Raw genomic sequence first — 23,616 nt, 5'->3', positions numbered from 1 at the left:
GAGCTGGGAATACAGGCATGAATAAAATAAAGAATAATTGAATTTTGAAGTATTTTCATATTAATATATTTTAATGATTACTTCCCAGTCATGGCCATGTTCAAATGTAAAACTGATGAAATACAGAACTGTTCACCTTATATTACTTGAACTAACAGACTTTCATTAGAATTCCATACATACAATAATAATTCTTTTCTACATTTTATATAGAAAGTGCCCGTTTTAAGGTCTTATTTCTTTGAAAGGACAGGTAAAATACCTATTTAAATTTTTGAGTCATTTTAGTCTCAGCAGAAGAGTAATGTGTGATGAGAAGATGAGGCATACATGAGAAATGAAATTTTAAAGGTCAATAATGCTTACCTTTAAACAAAGCAGTGGCAGTGGGGCTACTGCAGGAAGCAAAGTGACAAGACTAAGTCTCTGTTCTGGTTGATTTCATGTCAACTCAACACAAGTACAAGTCGTCTAAAAGGAGAGACCTCAATGGAGAAAATGCCCCTATAGGTGGGAGATGTTCATTTAAGAAAATGTAGGGCATTTTCTTAAATAGCGACTCCCATTGTGGGTGGTGCCATTCCTGAGCTGGTTGTTCCTATTAGAAAGCAGGCTGAGCAAGCCATGAGGAGCAAGTCAATAAGCAGCATTCCTCCATTGCTTCTGTATCAGCTCCTGCCTCCAGGTTCCTGCCCTAGTTGAGTTCCTGCCCTCACTGCTTTTGCTGATAAACTGTTCATACAGAACTGTTAATGAAAAAACCCTTTTTTCCCCCAAGTTGCTTTTGGTTGTGGTGTTTTATCAGAGCAATAGTAGCCTTAATTAAGACAGGCTCCTTTTTGAGAAGTGATATAGTGAACAAAGGTTTTATAAGACTCATCTCTAACAACCATATCCAGTTAAGGGCCGTGGCTCATGGAGCAAAGAGGGAAAAGCATTAGAGAATGTTGCTTTTTCTCACCTAGACTACATATTTACACATGCACACAGTGATATTGTACAGAATCATACATGATTTCTCCTTTAGATTTTTCATGCAGAACTTTAAGGTATAAAATGCTTTTTGAAGGATTTATGACTCTAAGAAACATAAATAGGTTCAGTAAGTTAAGCAAATTATACTACATAAGTATAATTCCACTATTTGGGGGGTTTGTTGCTGAAATTTCAAGGGGCTAATGTTGCCAGTGAGGCAGCTCAGAAGGTAAAGGCACCTGCTGCTTCGTCTGATGACCTAACTTCAATCCCTGGTGCCCACATGGTGAAATGAAAGAACCAACTCCCCAAATTGTCTTCTAACCTCCATATGCATACTCCCATCCCCATAAACACAAAATAAATAAGCAACAATAATTTTTAAAGTTTAAAAACAGAGGCTAATACTGCTATGAATTTAGTATTTTTTTAAATGAGGATTGGAAAATTCTTAAGACAATGAACGCCTTTAAGAATTATTAATGTGGGATAAAGAGGCACTACAATTGCAATCCTCTTGAAGGCTTTATTATGATCGAGTTGGGAATTTTGCATGGAATATCTATCTACATGCCTCAAACTGTAACTTTAAGGATGAGTTTAACAACTTAAAAGGAGTTAAGAAAATCTCTTAAGAAAAATGCCAAAAGCTTACATAAATGAAAAGAGAAAAATGCTTTGAATTTCCTGTTTATGGTAGAAAAATGTATTTTGAAGTATTCATCTTAGAACCTTACTCAACAGACAGGAGTATTCAAAGAAAGAATATATGCATGTATCAATTTTTTTAATCTACTAATTCTTTGAGAATGCCAAACAATGTACTTTAACCATATTCACCTTTCTATAACTACTCCCAGATTGTTTCCCACCTCCTAAGCCTGAGTGTCTCATCCTGTCCAGTTTATGCTCCCTGAATACTAATAGGCATGGGACTTACCAGGGCCACACCCTTAAAGAAAACTGACTCTCCCTCTCTCAGGACCTATCAATTGTCCACAGATCCTTGGTTAAAGATGCAGGCTCATGAACCCTTTCCCCTCCATTTAGAACACTGACTACCTTGTTTTGTTTTGTTTAAATTACAATTTATTCACTTTGTATCCCCGTTGTAGCCCCTCCCTCATCTCCTCCCAAGCACACCCTCCCTCCCTCTTCTCCCTCTATGCCCCTCTCTTAGTCCACTGATAGGGGAGGTCCTCCTCCCCTACTATCTGACCCTAGCCTATCAGGTCTCATCAGAACTGGCTGCATTATCTTCCTCTGTGGCCTGGCAAGTATGCTCCCCCCTCAGCAGGAGGTGATCAACGAGCCAGCACTGAGTTCATGTCAGAGACAAACCCTGTTCCCATTACTAGGGCAGCCACATGGAGACTGAGCTGTCTATGGGCTACATCTGAGCAAGGGGTCTAGGTCCTCTCCATGCATGGCCCTTGGTTGGAGCATGTTGTTAAAAAGAAATTTTAAATTAAAGCTCTCCTTGCATAAGCCCCTGCTAGATGCATTAGTTTCCTCACTTATTATCCTTCATGTTTGTCTCCTAAGAAAAATGTACGGGAGTGTGCTGCATTCATAGCATGTTAGTGGGCGAACAGCATATGAACAAGGAGGATAAAAGCCAAACAGACAGGGCCTATGAGACAGCTCAGTGGACAAAAAAAAGGACATTTGCTGTCAACCGCGGCCCAGAACTCACATGATATAAGAAGAAAACTGACTCCTGCAAGGTATCCTCTGGCCTCACATGTGCATTCACATGCATACATACAAAATAAATGTACAAGAAAAACTAAAAACAGAGCCAAAAACTTCAGAGCATACAAAGATGAAAAACTACAAGGAAATAAGAATCAACAATTTGCTACACAAATTGTTGTAAGGCAAAAAGCCAAAACCTACCTTTTGTTTCTTTCAGGTTTTGAGACAATCTCATGTAGTCAGGCTGACTTCAAACTCCCCCTACAGCCCAGCATGAACTTAAACTGATCCCTTGTTGACACAATGCTCCACATGCTAAGGCTGAAGTGCAGCCCACACTCAACCCCACAGCTATGTTTTAATAAACAGAATTAATAATAATAAACTAGTCATGGCAATTCAAAAACAACACCTTCACCCAACAATTCTTAAAGTAATAACCGCTTTCCCAAGGCAAGCCTGCCAAATAATGTTAAGGCAGAGCCAAAAAGTGGAAAGCACATTCCCAACTTTCTATCAGTGACTCTCATGCCTGGACCCCCCACCCAGCTTTTCCAAGGCACTCACTGTGAGAACATGACACAATTCTCAAAAAAAAAGAAGAAAAAAAAAAAAAAAGGTTGAACAAGTCAAAGATCACATTTGTCTAAGAATAATCAGTGGTACACCTCCCTAAAACTGTGACTTGAATTTTCAATCAAAAATATATTCAAGCCTGGCACAGCAGTACATGGCTATAATAACAACATCTGGTAGGTAAAGACACGAGAATTAGGAGTTTGAGGCCAGCCTTAACAATATAGAGAATTCAAAGCCTGGGCTAAATGAGACACTATCCAAAATTATGCTCCGTCTCCAGTGACACACACACAAATTAAACTACCATAATAGCTTCAAGGAAGTTTTTGTTTGGTTTTTTGGGTTTTTTGTTGTTGTTTGTTTTTTCTAATTTTAGGCCATTGTTACTTTAGAAGTAGCAGACATGTCTACTGGAAATAAGAAATGGTCTTTCTGGATCTTGTTTCTGACACCCACTCTACCACCTACCCCTCCCTGCCATCACTTTTAGCTTGCCAAGAGTTTATCACTGTAAGTGTTCACAGCTGGATTAGGATAATCATTTTCCATATAGAATGCAACCAAATGTCTGCCCTTTAAGATCCTAGCATTTCTCAATAGCATTTTAGAGCAATTAGGAAACTTCAAATCAGCTCTTCAACACCATATATTTTACAGAAGAAACCAAGCACAAAATGACTATGTCATCTACCCAAACCATCAGGCTGAAGGCTATTTCCTAAGCCTCTTTAGTACCAAGCTAAAACTGACTGGTGGGAAAAATGAAAAAACCAGCATTATATAACACAGCTCTAATTCTGATCCTAAAATATCCCACAAATAAATATGTGAATGCATTTGCTGTGTTCACAGAAAGAGTGAATAGGAGAAGAAGATACAAAAAGAGTAAGACCCCCAACTGGGGCTATCAAGATTATTTCAAACATAGAGTCTGGTGGCTAAAGAACCAGTCTCCACAGTTACTGGACTTTATTACACTTAGTGTATGTTTATATATAACCATATTTTTTTTCCTTGAAAAAATTAGTAAAATGTGGTGGTCATGCTGCTCAACATCATTAATCCTGGCACTCAGGAGGCATAGGCAGGTGGATCCTGTAGCCTGGTATACATAGGTGCCCTGTTTTAAAAAATAAATTTTATATAAACACACAGACGTGCAGGTGTGTGTGTGTGTGTGTGTGTGTGTGTGTGTGTGTGTGTATGTGTGTGGTAAAACTAAAAAAAAAGCCTGTTAAAATCAGATAATAGAAGTTCATGTTCTCTTCACACCTCATCCTTCCCTCCCTCTCCCCCACCTCCTCCCTATAAAACACACAAACTTACGCTCTCATGTCTTCAAGGATACTACTTCATAACCAGCACTGACACGAAAATGGCCTTAACTGGTCTTCAAAGTGAGTGAAATATGGTCTTCCCAGCCCAGTGTGGTAACATTTGGGAGGCTGAGGCAGGAAAACTGCTTTGGTTCAAGGCTAGCTTGAGAAATGAGTAAAGATGGTCTCAAAATCAAAATAAAATTGGTAATTTTTTATTACTTTTTTATTTTATGTGCATTAGTGTGAAGGTGTCAGATCCCTTGGAATTGGCATTACAGACAGTTGTGAGCTTCCATGTGGGAATTGAACCCAGGTCTATTTGGAAGAGCAGATGGTGCTCTTAACCGATGAGCCATCTCTCCAGCCCCAAAATAAGTAATTTTTAAAAAGCAGCTTTCCCTTATGACTATCACAACCTCAGTAAGGTGCAGTCCACACCTGTAATCCATGTGGGTGTGCTCAGAGAAAAGAGGGAAAGGCAGCCACTGGACAGAATAAATCTGCTTCCATAAGAAAGATGGGAATCACTTCTAAGAATCTCTTATATTCATGAGCACATTTCAACCTGCATTTTGGAGGCAACAAATGACATTCAAAGTATAGCAGTTGACAATAGACTCTTACAATGGGAACTCTTCAAGGTTGTCATAGTTTAAAGAGGTGTCTTAAGTGAGAAAATTCTGTTTTCCAATTTCCTTCTAAGGCATGGGAAAAAAGTAACCATCCTTCTAATTTTTCTACTACTCACGCAATGATCATTTATCAGCAAATCTAATGCTCACCTTGCCTCTCCACTCTTTAGAAACTTTCCCGATCTTCTAGACTGGAGTTCACCATGCAGTGCAGAGGCTGGCCTGGAATTGTCAATGTGCTGGCCTCAGCCTTCAGGTGCTTGGATTTCATGAGTGTGAGCACTTTATGGATTCTTTATCTTTACTCTCTTCTCTTTAAACTACTGTTTTCATGAAGATATTTTCTGTCCTTATCACCAAGCTAAAACTTGTATTAAAAACAACATAAATCATCTTACTCCAGGTCCTCTTTCTTGTTTATCTTCTTTAGGTGTATAGATTTCAGTATGTTATCCTATACGTCTAATATCCACTTATAAGTGAGTATATACCATGTATGTCTTTCTGCTCCTGGGATATCTCACTCAGGCTGATCTTTCCTAGGTCCCACCATTTGCCTGCAAATTTTATGATTTCCTTGTTTTTAATTGCTGAGTAGTATTCCATTGTGTAAGAGTACCACAATTTCTGTCTTCACTTAGAAAGACAAATGGGATGGACATTGGATATAGGAGAAAACAAGTAACAGGACAGGATCCTACCACAGAGGGCCTCTGAAAGACTCTACCTAGCAGTGTATCAAAGCAGGTACTGAGACTCATAACCAAACCTTCGGCAGAGTGCAAGGAATCATATGAAAGAAGGGGGAGTTAATATGACCTGGAGAGGACAGGAGCTCCATAAGGACCAAATATATCTGGGCACAGAGGTCTTTGATGAGACTGTTTCTCCAACCAAGGACCATGTATGGATATAACCTAGAACTTCTGCTCAGATGTTGCCCATGGTAGTTCAGTATCCAAGTGTGTTTTCCTAGTAAGGGGAACAGGGACTATTTCTGACATGAACTCAATGGTGGGCTCTTTGACCTCCCCGAACCCCGAGGGAGGAGCAGCCCTGCTAGGCCACAGAGGAGGACATTGCAGACAGTCCTGACGATACCTGATAAAACAAGGTCAGATGGAAGGGGAGGAGGTTCTCCCCTATCAGTGGACTTGGAAAGGGGCAGGGAGGAGATGAGAGAGGGAGGGTAGGATTGGGAGGGAATGAGGAAACAGGATATAGCTGGGATACAAAGTTAATAAACTGTAACTAATATTTAAAAAATTTAAAAAAATAGCAATAAGTAAAAAAATTAAAATACGTATACAAAGCATCTGTTCATTTAATTAGTTGATTTATTCATTAAGATGTTATAGTTTTACTTATATAAATCTTGTCCACATTTTGTAATAGCTTTGAATTTCATTTGGGGGACACTGATGTAAATTATACTGTGTTTTCATGCAAAATGCCACTTGCCTTTTGATTAATAAGGAAGGCATGCCCTTTCTAAATAAAATCATGCCATCTATAAAATAAAATAAAAATAAAAAAAGAAAGAAGAAAAGAAAGAGAAAGAAAGGAAGGAAGACAGATAGACCTGTGGAAGGCACTGAAACCTCTCAGTAACTGATAAGATGAGAGTTCCTTTAAATGGAGGAATATTGATTTGTCTGACCAATCTGACCTATCCCCAAGCTAGAGATGGAAGAGCCAAACTGATCGGATGAAGGTTGAAGAGTGCTTGACTGGCCATAAAGATACCCATATGGCTGACCAGGTCCTCAGTGCACATTGTAGGGATAAGCACGACCTCTTGGGGTTTCTGAAGAGAAAAGAAGCCCCACCCAGGCTTCATTTGTAGTGTAGATTATTCCTAGAGGCAGGGAGCAGGTGGCAATGACCCACCCACTTGGTAACCACTAGAGGGACTCTGCCCAGGACTACTGCTGGATGGTTGTAATGTCTGTGGGAATGGTGGTGGGGTTGCACCCCTAGCTCCTGGAGTTGTGAGGGGCTTTGATCATTGGACTGGGAATAATCTAGGCAGCTTTCCTCAAACTACCTGGACAGCTTCAATCTGCTCTTGACAAGTTCAGAGGGAGTCCACTTCAATGCGTATGATCCCTGTTGAGAACTCTATGAACTTATTCCCAGATATGAAGCAAGATTCCAGGCCTTCCACTGTAACTCCAATGCAGCCTATTGCAACCATAGATGGTCAATACATGGCAACAGTGTGATCAGCAGCATAGAGGGCCAAAAAAATCTGAGCGTGCTTTCTGACACTATCAGTCACTGGACAAACAGGGCCAGGAAATCAGATGTAACCGCAGCAGCCAAGTCTTACTTGAGCTTCCTTGCCCAAGACCTGCACCTCCCATTCCTATAACTAACAGGGAGATGCTGCTTAGTCTGTGTAGATGTGTAGTCCTGGGCAGCCTGGGGGACACCAACAAACCATACCAGTGAGCTGTGTCTGAGTTTATGGTAGGGACGCAGGGAAGGTATCAATCCAGGTATTCATGGCCAGGGAGGAAGACTTCCTCCTCAGAGTATGGCTCCTCATGCATCTCCAGCATGAGCATGCATCTTCCACCTGTGTATCTTGATCTCTGGCTGTTCAAGCTGAGACTATGAAGCACAGGGCATGTAGTGCTCCTCCAGGCACAGCAAGCTACAGGATACACTGGTCCCTGAACAGATGCTCATCCATAAACAGCCAAGGGTCTGACCAGCCTGGAGTGCCATGAAGGGTACGCTAGCGACACAGCAGTTCCATACCAAGGCAGGTCACAGGGAGAACATGAATATGGGTTTGTGAATGCAAGATATCTTAACACAGAAATCACAATGCTTAAGCTGGGTGTGGCAAAACACATCTGAATTGCCTGACAAGTCAGAGGCAAGAGTATCAAGAGTTCAAGAAAGCCAGTGATAGGGGTACACACAGCACTTTCCAGGGCAAGCTGGTCTACATATCAAGTTCTAGACCAGCCAAGGCTACATAGCAACACCCTGTCACCAAAATAAAATAAAATAAAATAAAAAATAAAAAAGCAAAGTCATCCTTGGCTATATGTAAAGTTTGAGACCATCCTGGTCTACTGGTCTACATGATACCTGCCTGCTTTGGAGCCCAGGAGTTAGAGGGTCAGGAGGTACAGAGAACTCTTGTTAAATTCTTAGGTGGTCTTGTAGCTCTGACTATCCTATCCAATCCTTTTGCCAAATATTATCAGTCTGCTACCCACTGTTTTTACACATTTTCCCCCAGGTACAGTGAATTCTTTCAGTTCATAGCAAAGGACCAGATGCCCTGCCAGAAACATTCTTTTTTCCTTCAGTTCATGTCAGCTTTTTTGGATCCCTTCATCCCCAAGGCCAGCAAAGTCTTCTAGTATACTATACTCCTTCCTATCAGCAATTTTCACAATGACTTGTAGTTTTAGTTATACAATTTGTAGTTTGCTGCATTCCCATCCCTCCCATACATACACAAGCTCAAAGAGGTCAGAGCACATACCCACCAATCTCCTACTGCACTGTTGGCTCCTGGTATGGTGATTTCCTCTCAGTTTGATTTATGGTCTTCTAATAGTGACTTGTGGAAGCACAAAAGAAAACGTAGTATTTTAATATGCAGTAGAAACCTAGATGTGGTGGTGGGGGTCAAGCATAATCCCAGCATTCAAGAAGCTGAGAAAGGAGGTCTGCAGTTCAGTGCTGCCTGTGCCAGACTGTGTCACAACCCTCCCTGGCTATCCTGATTTACAGAAACAAGCCCCTGTCTCAGACTACAACAAAATAAATTGATAAAAGAGATAGAATACAAAGATAGAAAGGCACTATAGATGTTCTTATTATCTTTTAATCTTTAGAAATGAGGATACTCAACCATCTGGAAGCTTTAAATGGGAAATAACACCTTCAGAAGATAGAACAATATCACAAAGTCCTCTGTAATTATATGTTTGTTGCTAGTACTCAAACTCATTGCTAACATTCAAACGCTATGCAGTTTGGGATAATGCAACCTATAAACCTAAGAGGTTTGCTGTGTAGTTTTGTTAGCTTTTGGACTAGGGTTTTGGACAGCTGAAGATAACCTGCAACCTGCTGTCCTACAGGAAGACTTGGAGCTTCTGATCTCTCTACTTATATGCCACCAGGCCTGATTTATACAGTGCTGAGGAGAGAACAGGGTCTCCTGAATGCTAGGCAAGAACTCTACCAACTTAGCTACATCCCCAACTACATCCAGTAACTTAAGATACATCCAGCATCTAAAGTTCTTAAGATAAAATTACATTTGGATGTTAAGATTGCATTAAGGGGTGTACGCCAATGGGGTAGTTGCTTGGATTTAAATTAAGCCAAAGACAATCAAAAATTATGTAACACTAGTTATATTTAACCAATAATTACCATGCAAACTTCTGCAAACTGTTCTGTAAAATCTGACAATCTTTAAAATGGAAAGAACTCATTCACCAGCTTATTTCTCTAAAGTTCAGTGCCAGATCAGCACAGCACCAACCAAAAGAGGAAACAGAACTAAAAGCCATCTTGGGATATAATTTTAACTATTTACATCCATACAAAGGTTACCTCAAGCCAGGCATGGGAACACAAGCTCATAATCTGAAAATCTCAGCCCCTGGGAGGTGGAGACAGGATAACCAGGAGTTCAAGGTTATACAGCGAGTTTGAGACAGCCATAGGACCCTGCTCACAGAAAAACAAGACAAGGAAAAAAAAAAAGCCACCTCCATTCAGAGTAGCTACATCTTTGTTGTTGTTCTATTTTCTGAAACACAGGTTTTCTGTAACCAGGCTGGCCTCAAACTCCTGACACTCCTCTCTACTCCTGAATTCTCTATCACAGGGAGAACCCACCATTACCAGCCTGACTATTCAGTTTTACAGACTATTCAAGCTGCCAGTGCACAAAGCGATTTTGAATCTACTCTTTTCTCATCACCTTGTAAGAATGTTTTCTTCCAAAGTGGTTGTACAAGTTTACATTCCCACCAGCAATGGATGAGGGTTCCCCTTTCTCCACAAGCTCTCCAACAAGTATTGTCATTTGAGTTTTTGATCTTAGCCATTCTGATGGGTGTAAGGTGAAATCCCAGGGTCGTTTTGATTTGCATCTCCCTGATGGCTAAGGACGTTGAGCATCTCTTTAAGTGTTTCTCTGCCATTCTACATTCCTCCACAGAGAGTTCTCTGTTTAGCTCCATACCCCATTTTTTAATTGGATTACTTGATTTGTTGCTTTTTAACTTCTTGAGTTCTTTATACATTCTGGATATCAGCCCTCTGTCAGATATAGGGTTGGTGAAAATCCTTTCCCAGTCTTGAAAACCAATCTGACACTTTCTCAGACAATTAGAAATAGTGCTTCCTCAAGATCCAGCTATACCACTCCTAGGCATATATCCAAAATATGTTCAAGTACACAACAAGGACATTTGTTCAACCATGTTTGTAGCAGCTTTATTCGTAATACCCAAAACCTGGAAACAACCCAGATGTTCCTCAACAGGAATGGATACAGAAATTGTGGTACATTTACACAATGGAATACTACTCAGCAATTAAAAACAAGGAAACTATTAAGTTTGCAGGCAAATGGTGGGACCTAGAAAAGATCATCCTGAGTGAGGTATCCCAGAAGCAGAAAGAGACACACGGTATATACTCACTTATAAGTGGGTACTAGATCTATAAGATAGGATAAACATACTAAAATCTGTATACCTAAAGAAGCTAAACAAGGAGGAGGACCTGGGGTAAGAAGTTCAATCCTTACTTAGAAAGACAAATGGGATGGACATTGGATGTAGGAGAAAATGAGAAGGACAGGAGCCTTCCACAGTGGGCCTCTGAAAGACTCTACCTAGCAGTGTATCAAAGCAGATGCTGAGACTCATGGCCAAACTGTGGGCTGAGTGCAGGGAATCATATGAAAGAAGAGAGAGTTAGTAAGACCTGGAGAGAACAGGAGCTCCACAAGGACCAAATATATCTGGGCACAGGGGTCTTTTCTGAAACTGATTCTCCAACCACGGACCATGCATGGATATAACCTAGAACCCCTGCTCGGACATAGCCCATGGCAGCTCAGACTCCAAGTGTGTTCCCTAGTAAGGGGAACAGGGACTGTCTCTGGCATGAACTCTGCAGCTAGCTCTTTGACCTCCCCCTCCCCCCCCCCGTGGGAGGAGCAGCCTAGCTAGGCCACAGAGGAGGACATTGCAGCCAGTCCTGGTGAGACCTGATAAGCTAGTGTCAGATGGAAGGGGAGGAGGAACTCCCCTATCAGTGGACTTAGAGAGGAACAGGGAGGAGATGAGGGAGGGAGGGTGAGATTGGGAGGGAATGAGATTGGGAGGATACAGCTGAGATACAAAGTAAATGAACTGTAATTAATATAAAAAATGATTTTATTAAAAAAATAATGTTTTCTTCCTCTAGTCACTGCTCATGTTTAACTAAAACTGACAGTTCTTATTTTGCTTTCTAGGTGATGATGATTTGGTTCAGAAGAAGTTGTTTTTCTCCAAACATCAAACTAATTCCCAAAAAATCTAATTTACTACACAGAATATATGATAAAATAATGAGGTCAAAAGCATGAAAAGTCTGGGTATGGTGGTGTATGTCTGCAATCCCATTCTTGGGAGGTAGTGGTCAGGCTTGGCTACTGGTAAGTTCAAGGCCATCCTGGGCTAAATGGGATCCTTTGTCAGAGGAAATGGGGAGGGGTATCCTAAATATATTTTTGAACAATATTATTACTAAGATAAATAAAAGATAATTTTGTACTCACTAATGACCTCCTATATATAAATTCTGGTTTATCTATTTAAAAGCTGGTCGGTCATATTTGTACTTTGGGCACACGTCACAGACAGGTCTGATATGTGACTTCTAGTTTTCCCAAGTGACATGCTGTAACACAAAACAAGCTTATTACAAAACTACAGATCATGAGATAGAACAAATTTTAAGAATAAAATTCGAGCCAGGTCTTTGACCTCCTCACCCCCCAAGGGAGGAGTAGTCCTGCTAGGCCACAGAGGAGGACTTTGCAGCCAGTCTTGAAGATACCTGATAAAACAGGGTCAGATGGAAGGGGAGAAGGTCCTCCCCAATCAGTGGACTTGGAAAGGGGCAAGGAGGAGATGAGGGAAGGAGGGAGGGATTGGGAGGCAATGAGGGAGTGGGATACAGCTGGGATACAGTTAACAAAATGTCACTAATAATAAATAAAAAGAAAAAAAAATTCGAGCCGAGTACAATGGCTCATGCCTATAGTCCTAGCACTTAGAGAGGCACAGGCAATCAGATCTCTATGAGTTCGAGGCCAGCCTGGTCTTCAAAGTGAGTCCAGGAAAGCCAAGGCTACACAGAGAAATGCTGTCTCAAAAAACATCTTTCAATTAATTAAAATAAAAAGAGATTATAACAAAAGAACAAAATTCAATGGTCTAATGTAACAACATAGCTCAGGAAAGCTGTGTAGCATGCTGAAAAGAACATGGCAACGGAACAAAAGAGGTCAAGGCTCAACTTCTCACTTGGCCCTTAGCAGTTAACATCTCTCAAGGTTTCCTTACACATGGAGTTTACAAAAACTGAAGTAATTCCCTTCGTAGAACATAATATCATCTATTCCAGAACTGTGATAAAGAGTATGCTGTATAGCACCTTCCTGATATGGGTTCTAACCTCTAATATCTTTCTCAAAAAAACCCTAAAAGCCAGCTGTCCCCAGTGCTCTTCTTACTAATACCCAGAACAGCGAAGTGTCTGTCAAGGTCACACATCTCACTAGACAGATAATACACTTCCAGCAGGATTTTTATTTTCCTAGTTTGTCAAATATACTGTTTCCTAGTGTATTTGAAATACTAGGATCCTTGGGCCTATCACAGAAGTCTCAAAGAGTAATTCAAGTCTTCCTTAAGGATTGTGCTCACAACTATGTTGCTATAAACTACACACTAATAATTTTTTTAGTTCTATATTTTAAATGTTTTAAAAGATATATAAATTATAGTTAAAATTTACCTGATTCTACATATTTTGTTTTCTTCAAAGTTTTTTCTAAGAAAAATATTAACCTTGTTTTGACTTGAACTACAAAAGATAAATGTGTTTCTCATTCATTAAATATGGCAAACAGTTATAATAAACTTAATGAGTTACCCAGTTTCCCATAAGTTAAATTTTATATTCAGACTTAAACTGAAAAATCTACTAATAATCAAAGCTTAAAAAAAATAATCAATGCTTAAAATGCAAGATAGGGCTGGAGAACAGAACCTAGAACTTCACATCGGCTTGACAACCACTCTACCCACTGAGACTATGTTTTCATTTTTGCTTTCTTTAATTCTTACATCTTTTCTCCAAAGAAAAAATGAAAGTTAGGCAGGGATGCTGGCACAAAGTAAAGTTGTCTGGCATTTAAAGGCCTACAGCCCTAGTAGCTCCTAGCTACCTCCCATTTAACCTAAAACAAAGCCAGCCAAAAGAGTCTACGGTCTTGATCTCAAAGGCTCCATCCAACTCCTGCTCAAAGAAAAAGCCTAACTCAGGCTGAAGGAGGCAAGGACACCTAGCCCTTGCAACTCTAAGTCAACCAGCAATCACAAGGCTTCTAAAGGAAAACTAAGCATGAAAAAGAATGATTACAAAAACAAAAACTGACCACAGGGGACTGGGGATGCTAGTACAACATTAAGTAGAAACAAATTTTTGATTAACATCAGCAAAATGCTAGGCATGGGGGGTAAAAGGGAGCCTCTCAAGACAGAAAAAGAATCACAAGTATGAAAGTAAAAATAAAACAAGCAGAATCATTCTAAGAAAGCCTAGCAAGCAAGCAGAAAAATGAAGGCAGAACATAGGCCAAGGACATAATAGACATTTCATAAAGTTGGGAAATGCCTATAATTTACACTGTAATGGCAATGTGTACGATATTCCAACCTCTTTGAGGATGGAGTAGTTTCAAAGCACAAGTCTTAGCCAAGCTCTCTGATTCCCAGGCAAGAGGCAGGGAAGGGATGTGTCAACACCTAAACAAACACCCTTTGATGTAAACTCATTTCCCCAGGTAAAAGATTTTGAAACCTGGAAGTGAGACTCACAGAGAATGTCTCAATAGGGTGCCTGTTAGTATCTCAAAGGGGAAAAGGCTTGAATTGTGCCCACTGCCAGAGCAGCAGCTAGATTCTAACATTACATTCTTACAAAAAGTTCGCAATTACCCTCAACTATAAAGTGGATTCAAGGAAAGTGTGGGCTACATGATTCCCTGTCTGAGAAAGAACAAAAGTGAGCTGAGGACATGGCTCAATAGGGAATAACAGTTGCTGAATACACATGAGAACCTAAATTTGGATCCCCAACACCCTAAAAAGCCAGGTGGTATGGCCTATAATCCTAGGGCTGAAGGTACCTAGAACAGGAAGACTGATACAGGAAGTGGGCCGTGCTAGCTAGCTGACCTAACCAGAAAAACAGCAAGACCCAAGCTCAGTAAAAGCCTGTTTCAAGGACATAGGTGAAGAACAATAGATCAGGACTTCCAACAATTGTCCTCTGGGGACGGACAGACAGACAGACAGACAGACACACACACACACAATGTATACTTCCATAAGAATGTATGTTATCCAATTATAGAGTTTTAGAATGAGCACTAGGCATTATGGTGGCTCACTCCTATAATTACAGCACTCATGAGGCTAGAGGCAGTAGGATTGCTATAAATTTGGGTCAGCTGCAGTTCTACATAAGCCTGGGCTACAGTGTGAGACCCTGTCTCAAAACAAACAAAACAGTATTAACAAAAGGAAGTTATAGGAAGAGACCTAAAAGGTAATCTGTTTAAATTAGAGACTGACAACACAAATTGAAAACATAGTATAAAGAGGTAATGGGACGAAAGTAACAAGACAGTTGTTGGGAGGGCTGACATAGAAGCATATAGAAAAGGGGACAATTAGAAATAAGAAAAATAGGAAGTCTACCCAAATTTTTTAAAAATGCAATGGTCAGAACTGATAAAATCCAGTTGGTATTACCAACTGCTTTTTTCTAATAATTCAGGGACTACATAACAAAATCTAAAGAAAAGGAATCGTAATCTGTGCATATCCCCTGACTCAGCCATAATAATATTTACATAGTCATAGTATCAACATTATTTACTTTTATCATTTATAAACAACCTCAGGACATGATGCAGGGCAGAAAATCTGTTATGCAGGAAATATAAAGTAGCCGTAATTTTAGAAGGAAATAAAGACAATTAAAAAAAATGGTGTACATCTAAACAAACTAAGCAAAAGAGAGGACCCTAACTAAAATCCCCATCCTGAAAGGCAAAGAGGATGTACATCAGAAGAAAACGAAAATAGGAAACAACCTCGGAACCCGCTACAGAGGGCCTCTGAAAGCCAAGAGAAAACAGGAAACAACCTTGAAACCTGCCACAGAGGGCCTCTGAAAGCTTCTGCAGTATAGACTGTCAAAGCAGATGCTGAGCCTGATGGCCAACTGATGGGCAGAGTGAATGGAATTTTATGTAAGAAGTAGGAAATAGTAAGAGCTGGAGGGAACGGGAACTCCACAAGCAGAGCAACAGAACAAGATAATTTGAACACAGGGAACTTCCCAGAGACTCATACTCCAACCAAGGACTATTTGTGGAGATGACCTGGAACCCCTGCACAGGTGTAGCCCATGGCAGTTCAGTGTCCAAGTGGGTTCCATAGTAATGGGAAGAGGGACTGCCTCTGACATAATCTGATTGGCCTGCTCGTTGATCACTTCCCCCTGAGGGGGGAGCAGCCTTACCAGGCCACAGTAGAGGACAATGCAGCCACTTTTGATGAGAACTGATAGACTAAGATCAGAAAGAAGGAGAGGAGGACCTCCCCTATCAGTGGACTTGGGGAGTGGCATGCATGCAGAAAGGGGAGGGAGGGTGGGATCGGCAGGGGAGGAGGGAGGGGCTCATGGGGGGATACAAAATGAATAAAGTGTAATTAATAAAAAAATTAAAAAAAAAATGGAAAACTGTTGTAATGTCTTCACCTGGGCTGACAACTAAGTAGTAGAGAGAGCTTTTGCCTAAGAGTATACAAGGTCCTACCTTTGATTCCCAGCATCATGGGTGTTTGGGGGAGGCTTTAAATATGAAATTGGTAGAATTAGGTATGGGTCAAGATTCAAAAGAAGTTAGCCACAGTGATGCACAGCTATATCCCAGCATTTGAAAAACAAAAGGCTCACATCAAGTTCAAGGCCAGCCAGAGCTACACCATGAGATCTTATCTCAAAAGGAAATTAAATAAATAAATAAATAGATAAATAAATAATAAGAAGCCAACAGAGCCTATGATCTTTACAGAAGCAATATAGCTTTCCTTCACTCCATATACATTAACAACCTCTCATGAACTCTTCCTCATCCATTTTCTTACAGAGGAAAAGTTCTTTAATTAAAGATATTGATTTTTTATTGCTGAAAATATTTTTCCAACAGGCTCACTCTGTCTTTGAGGCAGTGAGTCTACTATGAGTGGCTTCACTCCCCAAGAGGACATTTAGCAATGTCTTAAAACATTTTCTAGTTGTTACAATTAAGAAAAATACTCCTGGAATCTAGAGGGTGAAGGGATGGGACTACCCATTCTCTAACGCGCAGGAACTCACAACCAAAAAATTACCGAGCTAAATACTGTGTGCTGAGTTACTCTGCTTTAAGGGAACTCTTCTAGCTTTTAGTTTTTCTCTCTTCCTAGTCCTTATGGTAATGTCTGCCTACAAGAGAAAGCTTTCATGGGCTGGGTGTGGAGACTGCCAGGATTCATCTAAACCCAGACTCAGGGACTGTCCTCTGGATCCTCACAGGCCTCTCAGGTTTGGCGCCTGGCCCCATGGAGTCCACAGCATATGATGTGTGTATGACTAAACAGCATCAGGTCACAACCACCCACCTGGCTACCGTTCTCACAGACACTCTTAGGATTTCCCATACTTCATCTACTTGATGGCTTATAGCTATGACACCATTAGCTGCTTAACCCCACATTTTCAGTAGCTTCCCATGATCGAAATTACAGTCTACTGTAGCCTGTTCCTGTTTGGTGTACAGCTTTCTTCCCTCTGGAACCTGTTTGTTTACTTAGAGAGCAGCTGTGTGTTCAAGTGGGGTGGCCTAGGGGAGGTGGGAGTGTTATTGTGGTGTGTCAAGTACACCTGTGTGCAGGAGCACAGGGACATCTTTTTGTGAGGAGGCCAAGGTATAACCTTGAGTGTTATTTCTCCTGCACTGTTCACCTAGTATTTCTAAATTCAGTCTGTCTGAACTGATTAGGCAAGGCTAGCCGACGAGTGAGCCCCAAGGACTCACCTGTAAGGGAACTCAGGTCCTCATGCATGCAAGCTCCTCATGCTTGCACAACCATGAGCTCCATACCTAAACAGGAAGACCTTGCAAGCACTGTACTAGCTGAGCTATGTCCCTAACATTCTACCCCTGCTAATTTAGGGACTCCAGATCCTTTGAACCTAAGTCTACTACCCCATAAGACCTCCAGCCTCCAGACCTGGCTCCTCAGCTGGAAGAAAAGGGAAAGAAAGAACACCCAGCTCTCTGTCACTTCAACCCAGCAGTGACAGCACGCCTTTTCCAGCACATCCAACTGATGACAGGGAAGAAGACTGTGGGAAGCAATGAACTGCACCTGCCCCTCCTTCCCCTCTCCAGCAGGGCCTCACCCCACCTGACAGCAGCAGCAGCAGCAGCTCGCTGGCTCTTACTGCTCATGTGTGTTTCCTTCACTTTCTAGTAAAGAATTCCTACATCTCTTTCCTTCTAAGAACATGAGAAACTTTCTCACAGCATGCTAGGCCATTCTACATGCTTTCCCTTTCGGTCTGTCAACTCAGCCTACACTCCCATTTCCCCCCAACCTCCTGCGGTCACCTGGTCAGTGTAGAAACAGTGAGTAGTTCTGAACTCATGGTCTGGCACTATGCCAATGCTGCTCTGCTTCTCTATATGTCTAGAATAATGATAAGAGAGTCCATCACTGGCAATACCTGTAAAGCATCCACACAGCACTATAACAAAAGCCACAACACTACAACACACAACGTGATTTTTCTTTGCATCTGAACTGCTCATCTTAAATAGTAGGACAGCCACAAGACACAGCAGTGTACACTTGGCACACCTTGTTTCTGGAAGTCCTTACCCTATTATTGCTTGAACAATGTAGAAACCTAGTAGTCAGCTCAAAAACTACTGAATTCTAGAAAACAGACAGCAAACATCTTCATGGTTTACATTCACCCATATCACTATAAATAGAGAAAAATTTTAACTAAATGTTATAGTAATTTGAAAACTCCTGGTTTTGTTGATTTGTTTCAAAACAGAAAAATGTGATGATAAAGATAATTTCTTTTAAAACAAATTACAGGGGCTAGAGAGATGGCTCAGCAGTTACAGCACTTGGTGCTCTTTCAGAGGACCCAAATTTGGTTCAAAACACACATATCAGGTGACACACCACAGCCTTCCGGGTCCAGGGGATTGATGCCCTCTTCTGGTCTTCATGGATACCTGCATTCATGTGTAAACCCACATAATGACACTCATACACACTTAATTAAACATTTTACAGGAAAGAAGAGCCTAAAGGTCAGATTATCTGCCAATTATAACCCATAGTTTAAGCTGTACAATTTTGAGGAATCTAACTTTCCTTATGGTCTGTGGTAAGGGACAGTAATATAATTAAGATTCACATCTATTAGAAAACATTAAGTTTTACTTAAAGAAAACAACCAGTAGGGCATAAATGGGTATTCCTGTAATAACAGCACTAGACGAGGGATCAGGAACTCACTGTCAAATCTGACTACACAGAGAATTAAAGGGGAGATGGACACAGACAGAAAAGGCACAAACTATCAATCTGCTCAAGGACCTTCCTCTATAACAGCAATATTACCATTCCTAAAAACTGAAGTATTCTATATTTTCACTTTTTGTTTCGCTTGGTTTTTGGAAACAGGATTTCTCTACATAGCCCTGGCTATCCTGGAATTCAATCGTAGACCTGTGCCACCGACACCACATACCTGTTTGTTTTCTCTTGGGGAAGTAACCATTGGGATGGAAAAAGAAAAGTTCTTCCTAATGTAATAGGGGAAAAAACACTGTGCTTATTGTGACATTTAATATTTGTTTTGTTGACTAAAGATTATTTTGTTTTGACTAAGCTACAACCAATCCCAACTTTTTTTTTTACTTTCTTTCTTTTTTTTTCTTTTTCTCCTTGAACTCAGAGATCCACCTGCCTCAGCCTCCAAGTGCTGGGATTAAAGGCATGAGCCATCACCAACCAGTTCTCTCTAATTTTAACTTAGCTGCTCAGGCTGGTCTCTCTTGTTTTACATAGAGGATGGGTCTCAGAGGTTCAAGTGTGCATGCAGGGGTAGGGGTGTGTGGTGTGTGTGAGTGAGTGTGTGTGTGTGTGTGTGTGTGTGTGTGTGTGTGTGTGTGTGTATCAGAGGAATAATTTAAGCATTCTGGTAGCCTCGTCCCACCAGGGATGAAACTCAAATCGCAGGTCATGAGGCTTGGTATCAAAGCCATCCTGTCAGCATGTTCAGGCTCACTCTACAGATCAAGCTGGTTTTGATCTTGTAATTTTCTTGTTCCACCAGGTCCGGTTTTGGTTCATTCTATCTTACCCTGTTAAGATGCCAATCCTACACGACCAAAGCCTAACATAACAAAAATCCCCTTCTCCGTGGAGCGTCCCAGAAAAACGACTTGTCCCTTTTATCATCTCACTACATGTATTTACTTTGAGCAATGCTATCACACACTCCATTTGTTCCCAGCCAATCAGTGGAACTACAGTTTTGGTTTTGTTTGTTTGTTTGTTTTTTCCACACACTAACTGATGAACAAAGTGGATTGTTGCTACTTGGGAGACTTTTCACTGGCTGGTAAGCAAAATGAGTTGTTGCTACTGTGGAGAGTTTACGTCAGCTAGAACTCTAACAAAGGCAAATTTATTTAGGGTGAGGTTATGGAGTTCCAGGTTAAGGACCTCTCCCCTACGAGTGGCCTGACTCACAGGTTTTGGGAAGCAAATGCCTATTATGTCTTTAGAGTCCATTTTTCACTTCATGCCTTTGTGAGGGTATGCAGTACACACTAAAGTAGAAGGGTAAACCTAAAATCTCTGATGTGGTTCTTATACACTGACATGAAATCTGCACACATTAATCCACCTATTTACCCATGATCCCATCCACAAGAAAACTCCTTCAACCACAATTGCTCAAACCAAGTACTTCTGGTAATCTCCTTGCACTCAGTCACCTACAGTAAACGTTTTTCAGAGGTTTGTGGGGCTTTTGTTATTTGGTTTTGGTTCTGTTTTTCTGAGACCAAGGCTGCCAGCTCAAGGTAATCCCTCATCCTCTATCTCCCAAGTGCAGGCTCACAAGCCAACACCACACCCAGCACCTCAGAAGCGCTAAGTTGTACCTACGTCTCTCTCATACATTATATGTATAAAAATAAGCACAATCCTACTTCCTACTTTTGATTGCCAGGTATGCCAAGATTATTATTATCCCTGTTTTTAACTTTGTGTACAATAAGATTATCAAAATATAACACTTCAAGTATTGCTTGAAGGGCAAAAGTTTTCCAAATAATATCACAAAACAAGTTAATATCAATTCTTTGTCTAAGTTATCTATCATTGATGGATTAAAAATTACCCAAACCAAGTTGAAACATACTGAGACCACTCAATTTTTTAGCTAAAATCTTACAATTTGTCCTTTAAAAACAAAGATATGTGTGTAATGGCACATTCTATATATTCATAATTGTATCACTTTTTTCAAAGCAAGCTGAAAGAGAATGTCATCTCAAAAGATTGCATAGCTATCTCCAAAGTATATTTTTAACTCTCAATTAAAAAATGAATTCAGAAGCAAAAACCATTTTACCAAATATCTAAATCCTATGAATATGTCAAGAAACATTCCTTTGCTTCAAAAATGTAACAAAAGTCAGGCACAGTCAAGAGGCTGAGGCAGGACGATTCTGCCAAGTTCCATGGCCAGTCAGCCTTAGCTACATAATGAATACCATGGCCACCTAGGCAATACAGCAAAACTCAGAAAACAAATAAAAAATTAAATTCTAAATGAAAAAGACATTTTGCACAGGTCAGACATTCAGTAATGATCACAACTCAATGAAAGAAGTAATCCATGTCAAGTTTTAATTAAACAAGCATTTCTAAATAGCACCTGTGTTGATCTTCATGGCTCAAACCGTTCACATGAAATCTGACCGCAACAACTTAATCTCCATAATTAAAGACCTCTAGGTAGGTCTTAAGTTTCATCTATTCCATTTACTAGCACTTTGAGCGAGCACACTGCAGTCATTCTACATACTGGCTACCAAAAGAAAAAGAGTAACTAATTGGAAATGTGTTGTACTTTTAATACGGTGCATTCTAAACTGCACGGCCTTTTCTTTCCTTCCCCAACCTGTTTTATAAAACCAGCATTTTAATAATCTCACTACAAAACAAGCTCTAGCAAGCAGAGCAACTGATCCCAGGCTCTCAGCATGATCAAATTTAGATGAAACCGTAAGGGAGGAGAAAACGTAACGAGCAATTTACCTGTTCCAGGCTTGCTCTCTGGACTCCTTCAAGAGGCAAAAGGTGTTTTAAATGCGTATCTTAAAAGGCCTTTAGATGTACTAATTGGGGGGCTACTCTAATTTGAAGCTGTTTAGTTAAGTTACTTTAAAAAAAAAAAAAAACAAAAAAAACAGCCCCGCTATATCCAAGAGATTCTGATACTACTAAATGTTACTTAAATCTCCCAGCAGCAAAAAGGCAAAAACTTCATTAAGTTATTGAAAGCAGATATGCTCATATCATCAGATAAGTTTTTCCATCTGTTTAGAAAGGAACCCAAGTTACTTATTTCAGACGGCATTTAGTTAAAATGAAATTAGGTTATGTTTCACAACGCAGCTGCCGCTCATGAAGAAGTGTTAAATGACTTGAGTGAATGGAAAATCTGCATCTACTGTTGCCTCCCATCAGTCGGGTCTTGAGTGGGTTGCTCAATGAAGCAAAAGCATGCTCCCTCTGAAACTCCCTGGAACCTGCGCAAGCAGCAGACAAAACCTAAAAGTGCACCGAGGACCCCGCCTTTTCTCCAGTGTGGCAAGAAGGCCACCGCCAGAGCTAGGGTTAGGGAACGCCGCGACACTCTCTGCAAAGGCAGGCGGGTGCGGTCTGCAGCGCGCGGCACAGCCTCTCCCGGGGCTGTCACAGGAAAGCCCCAAGCCTTGCCTCAACCGCCCCGAGTGACAAAGCGCCGGGTCTTCACCCACCCCGCCCCCGCCCCCGCGCGGGGGGCTTCCGGCGACTCCTCGCCGGCGCCCTGTCAAACTTCGGGAGGGGCAGACACGCGGGACCCACGACGCCGAGCCGCCCCCGCCCCAATCCCGGGTCCCCGCTGGGCTTTGTGCTGCTGCAGACGCACCGACCGCGGGCCCCAAAACACGCCACCCGCGCCAAGCCGTGCCGGTCTCCCTTCCTTGAAGGGACAAAGGAGCAGGAGAGGAACTCTCGGCGCGGGGTGCCCGGGAGTGCCCGCAGCCCGGGCACGGAACGTGGGACTGAAGGACTACCCAGTCAACCCCCCAGGAACCACTCCGCTGCCCCCCAAATCCGGACAAGCGCCACTCACCGATGCGGAGCCCCCGAGGCGGCGGCTCGCAGGGAGCGGGCTTCCGCGGGGTGACAGTGACGCGGGAGTCCGGGGCCCTAGCGTCCGGTGGGACCCCCCAACTTCTCTCGCGCGTCGTCGCCAGCGGCAACTGCGAGCCAGTCCCGGCGGAGGGCGCAGTGGAGCCGCGGCGGGGGCTGGGCCCCGGGAAACTCCGAGCCCCTCCGGCCGCGGGCCAGGGCGGACCCCTCCCTCCTTCCCTCCCGCTGCCGCTCTCGGCGGCGGCCAAGTCGAACGCGCAGCCGCTCCCGGGCTGCCGCTACCGCTGGCTGCCGCTACCACCGCCGCCCAGCTGGGAGCGCGTCGCAGCCGAATGCTGTCATCCGCCCTGACGCCGCCTCTCCGGGCGCCGCGAGCAGCCACGAGCCTTCACAGGCCAGGGCCCGCCCCCTTCCGCAGCCACGCCCCGCCCCCGGTCCGAGACGCGGGCCACGCCCCTTCCCAGTCACGTGACGCCGCCGGGAGCGGCCTGGGGCGCTCTTCTGCAGGGCGGGGCGCCTCGGGGTCCCTCGCGGGGCCCTGAGCTCGGGCCCCGGACGGGA

At 42.1% G+C, this 23,616-nt stretch overlaps 1 protein-coding gene across 1 annotated transcript in view; it reads right to left on the bottom strand.

Annotated features, from left to right (window-relative positions):
• The window catches only part of Osbpl8 (oxysterol binding protein like 8), a 156,536-nt gene extending 133,143 nt beyond the window's left edge, over positions 1-23,393 (bottom strand). Inside the window, exon 1 of the mRNA XM_055625956.1 lies at positions 23,036-23,393. The gene's annotated coding sequence lies outside the window, so the exon portion shown is untranslated. The remainder of the gene's footprint in view (positions 1-23,035) is intronic.
• Between the last annotated feature and the right edge of the window lie 223 nt (positions 23,394-23,616).

Source organism: Psammomys obesus, unplaced genomic scaffold, assembly GCF_907164565.1.
Source record: "Psammomys obesus unplaced genomic scaffold, mPsaObe1.curated_primary_1811, whole genome shotgun sequence".
NCBI lineage: Eukaryota > Metazoa > Chordata > Mammalia > Rodentia > Muridae > Psammomys > Psammomys obesus.
This window is presented reverse-complemented; position numbering and strand designations above follow the sequence as displayed.